This window comes from Montipora foliosa, chromosome 4, assembly GCF_036669935.1.
Source record: "Montipora foliosa isolate CH-2021 chromosome 4, ASM3666993v2, whole genome shotgun sequence".
Classification (NCBI taxonomy): Eukaryota; Metazoa; Cnidaria; class Anthozoa; order Scleractinia; family Acroporidae; genus Montipora; species Montipora foliosa.
Genome location: NC_090872.1, coordinates 44,370,258 through 44,376,845, shown reverse-complemented (window position 1 = coordinate 44,376,845; position 6,588 = coordinate 44,370,258). Strand labels below are relative to the sequence as shown.

At 41.2% G+C, this 6,588-nt stretch overlaps 1 pseudogene; it reads right to left on the bottom strand.

The window, feature by feature from the left end:
• The window catches only part of LOC138000885 (uncharacterized), a 1,380-nt pseudogene extending 1,344 nt beyond the window's left edge, over positions 1-36 (bottom strand).
• Positions 37-6,588: the final 6,552 nt, after the last annotated feature.

The following is a 6,588-nucleotide window of genomic DNA, read 5'->3' as shown; positions in this document are numbered from 1 at the left end:
ATTGTAAGTTCCGGTTGCTGATAAAATAGGCCTCATACTTAGTGTGGTTTTGTGAGTCTTGGGTAAGCCATAAAGATGAGCGAGCCTGGAACTCTTAGGCGAAAGTGAATTGACAATTTCTTCAGGCAGAATTTGATTTAAAGTTTCCTGCAACTCTTTCTCTTTCTGAAGGAGCGGGTGGAAATGTTTAGGTGGTCGTCCACGCATTTTAGATCATTTGTCATCGACATGAGTAAGTTTAGAGGTGTCAACTGAAGCAGCGCTTAGTAGGCGGATGTATTCGGGTTTCTCCATCGCTACAACCCCAGAACCTTTATCGGGCTTAGTGATAACGATGTCGTCACGTTTCTTTAAGCGATTGAGAGCTTTGGCAAGAGCCTTAGGTGGATTAGGACTTGTACGCTGAATGTAGTTCAAAGCGATTGAACGTAATGTTGAGCTAGCCAGTTCCTTTTCATCTGCATCTTTCAATAAGGGCTCTATTCTCCAATACGTCTTCTCAAAGCTGGCTTGAATGGGTGAAACTTTTTGAGGTTTCCCGCCAAAGGTGGCCAGCAAAGTCTTTAATATCAAGGAGGTCTGGAACCTAGTATGTTGCCATAGTAATAAAACTGGTACGCTCATATTGTGGAGCACATCCTCTAGAATCTTATTGCAAAGGATCGAGCATTTCTTATACAAATTGGCTGGGATATCTTTTTCCATCATACTTTATCATAATTCGGTTCAGTTTATGACGTCATCAATTGGCTAATTTGCATATTTGGAAAACTTGAATACCTCTGGAACAAAAAGAGAGATTTGTAAATAGTAAACAAAATTTTTCTTCTTGTACAGACCACATGTAGCAATATGTCAATTTTGCCATTGATGCACTTTAACAAGACTCCTGGATCCATTAACGTGGGATGCGTTGGTCATAATACGTAAAAAAATTAACGTTATCTCAGTACTAGGCAAACTCCCTATTCATTACCATGTGGGGCCTAATCTCTTCTATAATGCATTTCAAAACTCAGGTTTTCATTGGTTGGTTAGAGGTGATTTCGGGAAGGTCATTGTGCAGTCACTGATCAGTAGCGAAGTTACATTTTTACAACAGATTTGTCATGTCAATGGCAATTTTATCTATGGACATTTATATGATTTCTGACGTCATATTTGATTGCATCAATTGCAGTCTAGGCCTCATGAATGTTACATTTATGTAGTTTAGTTATTACCAAAAAGCTATGGAAATGTATACATATGTAACTCATGTATTATTCAGTATGGTTTCATTTGGCATTCATTCACAGTTTCTTCTTTCTTCTTTCCTTATATGTTCTGTTATCTTTTCTTCTCCTCTTTGTGTTCACCACTGTTAATAAAAGCACATGTTGATTTTGTGAGCATTTGTTAGTAGAGTATGAGAATGTAATAGCCCACGTTGTTTCCTACATCTTTAAAAAATAAATTTAGAGTGCCTATCCTTTAGCAAAACTTGCCTTTATTATGGAAACCCTAACCTGCACTAATCCATGTTTTTTTTTTGGCTTTGGGTCATACTTCACCCTTCTAAGGCACCAATCAGCCTTCAAACAATGTGGCCAGGGTTGGTTACATGCAACTCTCTCACAAATTTCACGAAATATGCTATCTGTGCACTCCCTGCTTTATTTTAAGGAGGTCTATGTTGTACTTACACGTATGTCCAGATGATTGAAGTGCAAGCGTCGACAGGTCACTGCCCCGGTGGATTAATGGCTGTTGACCATTTGATGGGGAAGAATCTATACAAAACATGGGAATGTTGATGTTTGAGGCCTGGATGCTGTTATCTATGAGATCATTGAAATTTAACATACACCTGTAACAACCAAAAAGCTGCAGGTACACGTATATGACCTACACCATATTTGTACATTGTGAGGGTATACACAGTCACTGTTTTTTGTCATTGCTAGTGCTGTGTTGCATCTTGTTGTCGTCGTCGTCGTCGTCCTTCGTCCATCTCGAAAGATGATGGCTGCAGGCTGTTGGGTCACGTCTGGGTGCTGCACTTCCTCTGATGGCTGTACAGCCCTATTCTGAAATGGCAGTCTCTGGAGCAGGTGAGGCAGATGAAGGGTGATGCTGTTGTGTCCTGCGTGGATCTCGCCTTGCGCTCAGCCCTCTTCTGCTACAGTGTGGTGGTGCGTTCTTCTTCTGCTCTCTCCACCCCGCTGCGAACAGCCAATCTCCATGCCCCACGGTTCTCAGCAAGACTTTCCCATGTTTCCAAGTCGATACCCGCGCCTTTCAAGTCACGTTTGCATGAGTCCTTGTACCTCATGGAGGGGTGCCCACGGGACCTGGCTCCATCCGCGAGCTCACCATACAGTAGGTCTTTCGGGATGCGGCTGTTGTCCATGCGGTGTACATGTCCGAGCCACCTCAGTCGACGCTGGGCCAGGAAGGCGAAAATGGACGGCAGTCCTGCCCGCTCGAGCACCTCAGTGTTGGGAACCAAGTCTTGCCAGTGGATGCCAAGGTTGCGCCGAAGGCAGCGGAGGTGAAAGCTGTTGAACCTCTTGTCTTGTGTAGCATAGGTTGTCCAGGCCTCACTTGAGTAGAGCAGGGTGCTGAGGACGCAAGCTCTGTACACCTGCATCTTGGTGCTGTTGGTCAGGTTGTTGTTGTCCCATACCCTCTTCTGGAGCTTCGACATCATCCCGGCGGCCTTGGCAATCCTGGCCCTGATCTCTGGCTCCATCGATAGGTTGAAGGAGATACTCGAGCCAAGGTACTGGAACTGGCTGACTGGGTTCAGGTCATAGTCTCCGATGTGGATGGAAGGAGGAGACTCAGTTCCCTGGGACATCACCTCTGTCTTCTTGAGGCTGATGGTGAGGCCAAATTCTCTGCACGCATGTGCTAGGCGGTCCACCAGTCTTTGCAGAGCTGCTTTAGTGTGGGTCGCCAGTGCTGCATCATCGGCAAAGAGGGCCTCCCTGATGGTGACGCTGCAAACCTTTGTTTTCACGCGGAGTCTGGCCAGATTATATAGAGTAGCTATTTAATGTAATGTTGATAGCCTTGTAATTCTAATTAATTCTTTTGGCTATTTTTAATGTAACTGTTCTTGTTTTAGCATGTATTTTTGCTTAAAAAACAATAAAGACCTATTATTGAAGACCTATTAGATTGAAGAGGCGCCCATTGGACCTTGTGTGAAGGTACACACCGTCGTCGTTGTTCTGGAAGGCATAGGACAGGAGCGTGGAGAAGAACATCCCAAACAGTGTCGGAGTGAGCACACAACCCTGCTTGACACCACTGCTGATTGGGAACGGCTCGGACGTTGCTCCGTTGTAACACACTGTGCTCTGTATGTCTGTGTGAAAGGACTCTACGATGGCAAGCAGTCTTGGAGGGCAGCCGACCTTATTCAGGATGTGAAACAGTCCGCTCCTGCTGACGAGGTCAAAGGCCTTTGTGAGATCAATGAAGGCGAGGTAGAGGGGCTTGTTCTGTTCACGGCATTTCTCTTGTAGCTGTCGAACAGAGAAAATCATGTCATGGCATCTTGTTTTAACTTCTTGAGTAAAGTAAGATTGAGGCAGGCGAGGCTGTAAAAAATGCTCCTGTATAGCTGACATCCATTGCGTATAATTGCTCTCTGTCTTGTCCTCTCTTGTTGGTGCCCTTTCCTTGTGATCTCTTTATAAACAATGCTGACCTTTTCTTGTTTGTTTTCCCTCTTATAATTATTTATAGGTAATGTTGCTGGAGGTAGTTTTAAATAATTAGGTGTAGATCAAGGAGGTATATTTAATTTACGTTTGACACAATCTAATTACTTATTTAGACCACATTATCATTACCATCTTGAAGATGACATTTTCACTGTTTTTTTAAATTCCGTTATTGTTGTTGTTGTTGTTGTTATTTTTATTATTATTCTGATTATTATTTTATTATCATCCTCATCATTATCATTGTCATGGAATAAATACTTATTATTATTATTATCACAAATTTACCATTAGGAATCACTCTTGGATGTCTGTTTACATACAGGTACATTCATTCATTTCATGTTTAACATTTTAACCAAAGAAACTGTTACAGTATCACTTAAATCAATAGATTAGCTGCCTTACCACAAAATAATTCTTATGATCCTTACTCTACTTTCAAAATTTAAACGATGTATTTGTTTGCGTTCAAGTTTAGTCTTATGATTTTGCCCCTGGGTATTTAACTTACAGAAGGTCTACATTGGTGATATTTACAGAGGGTTGACTATATTGATAAACTGTCTGTTCACAAAAGTACTGTTGTCATCAGGTAATAACGTCAGATCCTCTAGGGGTTACCTTTCAGTCGTTTTTTTCTACAGCCTTTTCACAAGTTGTTCCTGGAATGCCATTAAGACCCTATAATCACAAAGATCCTTGCCTGGTTACAAGGGTCCAGGACATCTTAAGAACTCATACAGCTAGGGTTATGTTCTTACAGCGCTCCTGGATATAAATGGAACTACATATAGTACAAATACGGTTATCATGTTCTTAAGAACCTAGTCACAAAGATCCTGGCTCATGGAGAGCGTGGTTACAAAGGTCCTGGTTCAATTAAGAACTCTTATAACTAGGGTTATGTTCTTAACAGCCTGGTCACAAAGATCCTGGCTCACGAAGAGCCTGGTTGCAGAGGTCCTGGCTATATTAAGAACTCATACAATAAGGTTATGTTCTTAAGAGCGGCTCCGCCTTAATATCGACTAAACCGGGAAATAGCCAAAAAATGGAATTTCTTCAAACTCCCCCAGAATGAAGTTCTTAGGGCACTAGTTACAAAAATATTCCTTAAAGTGCGTTAAATCATTTAGTGTTTTTATTAACGAACTTTTTCTTCCCGATGACCAAAATCAGCCAAAATCGATCGAAAATAGACGGCATATTCAGAAACTCGTAACCTCGAAAGTAAAGATTATCATTCAAAACTAATCGTACGTCGTATTTCTACTTTCTTTCTTGTATATTTAGAGTTATTTGGATCGCGATTTGATTGAAAATCAAATATTTCACGTAATTTTGAAACCTTTTGGCTTAAGACAGCTGAACGAGAGGTGAATATTTAGCCTATTTTCAGCTGCTCAAAAGACGTTCTGGTACATGGATTTCCCCAAAACGGTTTATATTGTCTGAAAGAGCATGGTTTCTTCTGCAAATTAGTGAAGTAAAATTTTTGGGTAATTAAAATCGTGAGTGCCGAGAAGGCGAGTAAATGCAGTTCTACTTCCTGAAAACGTGACCTTTGACCTAAGCGTCACGAACGTGACAACAACCATAGAAAGCAGATGTTTCGTTAGTTTTAAACATTTTCTAATGAAATCGGTCCGTAACAATTACTGCAAGAAACTGGTAGAAGTACGGAATCTTATGGTGTCTACGAAGGAGTTAAAAGTCGCATTTCTGACACAAAATAACTTCGTTCGTTAATAGCATTAATAAACGAGCTTCAGTAAAATTTGCGAAGTTGCGATGCATGTTATCTAGCCGATACTCACCTGAACGTTTTATTTATTGCAGATGTCGACTCGTTTTCTCGGGAAAACGTTCGGAAGGAAGTAAACTCAGATTTCGCCATCTTTGCAAGTACCAATGTTTAAATTCCCACCAGAGAGAAACAACCAAACTGCACAGTTGCCATTAGCAACCCCAAAGTAACATTCTCTCAAAATGTAAACTGAAATAATGTTGGACTATTGACTGCCTTTCAGGACTAAATTAGAAAGCAGATTCAAGCTTCAGTACCTTTTAAAATTGCTTAACTTTATTTGTTTGCTCCGACTCCATTCATTTATTTGATACATTATTAAATTAATTTTGAAGTGAGTTCACGTTCGAATATTGACAGGTGTCGCAAATTTTCGGATAAGGTAATGCAATAGAATGTATTTGCGGTTTTTCGATTTCCATACTTGCCATTTACTTTTAAAAGTAAAAGAGAAAAGGAAAAGAGGTTCAGTCTACCTGGTGTGAGAATTGAACCTTGCGGTGCACTTTATCTAGCCGATACTCACCGGAATGCTTATATTTATAGCAGACTCTTTTTCTTGGAAAAACGTTCGGAAGAACTGAAACCAGATTTCGCCACCTTTGCAAAGAACCAATGTTTCACCAATTTCCAGCCGCCAATTGTTCATCAGCATTATATCTGGGATGATTGGTGGTTTTGGATGGGCTCGAGGGAGTTTCATTTCCGGGCTCAACTTGATTGCTCAAATAATATGTTAAATGTTTTGGGCTATAAAATTAGCGTTCAAGAAAAGGGGATACATTTTATTTTTATTTTCTTTATTTCGCGCGAGATGGGGTAGCGGGGGAGACGGGGTGGGGGTACAATTTTGAAACACTGCACGCCCGCGATATCTTTTTAGCCAGGTCCTCTCATGCAGCGGACATACCTGGGGTATAAGTGAACATTTATCGCCAAATCATAATCTGTCCCAGGCATTGACCGCGGGCTTGCCTGCGAATTGGTTTAGCTGAGCAGCCTTCGGCAACTGCGGACGCAATGTATGACGTAACAACTCGATTTTTCCCACAATTCCTTACT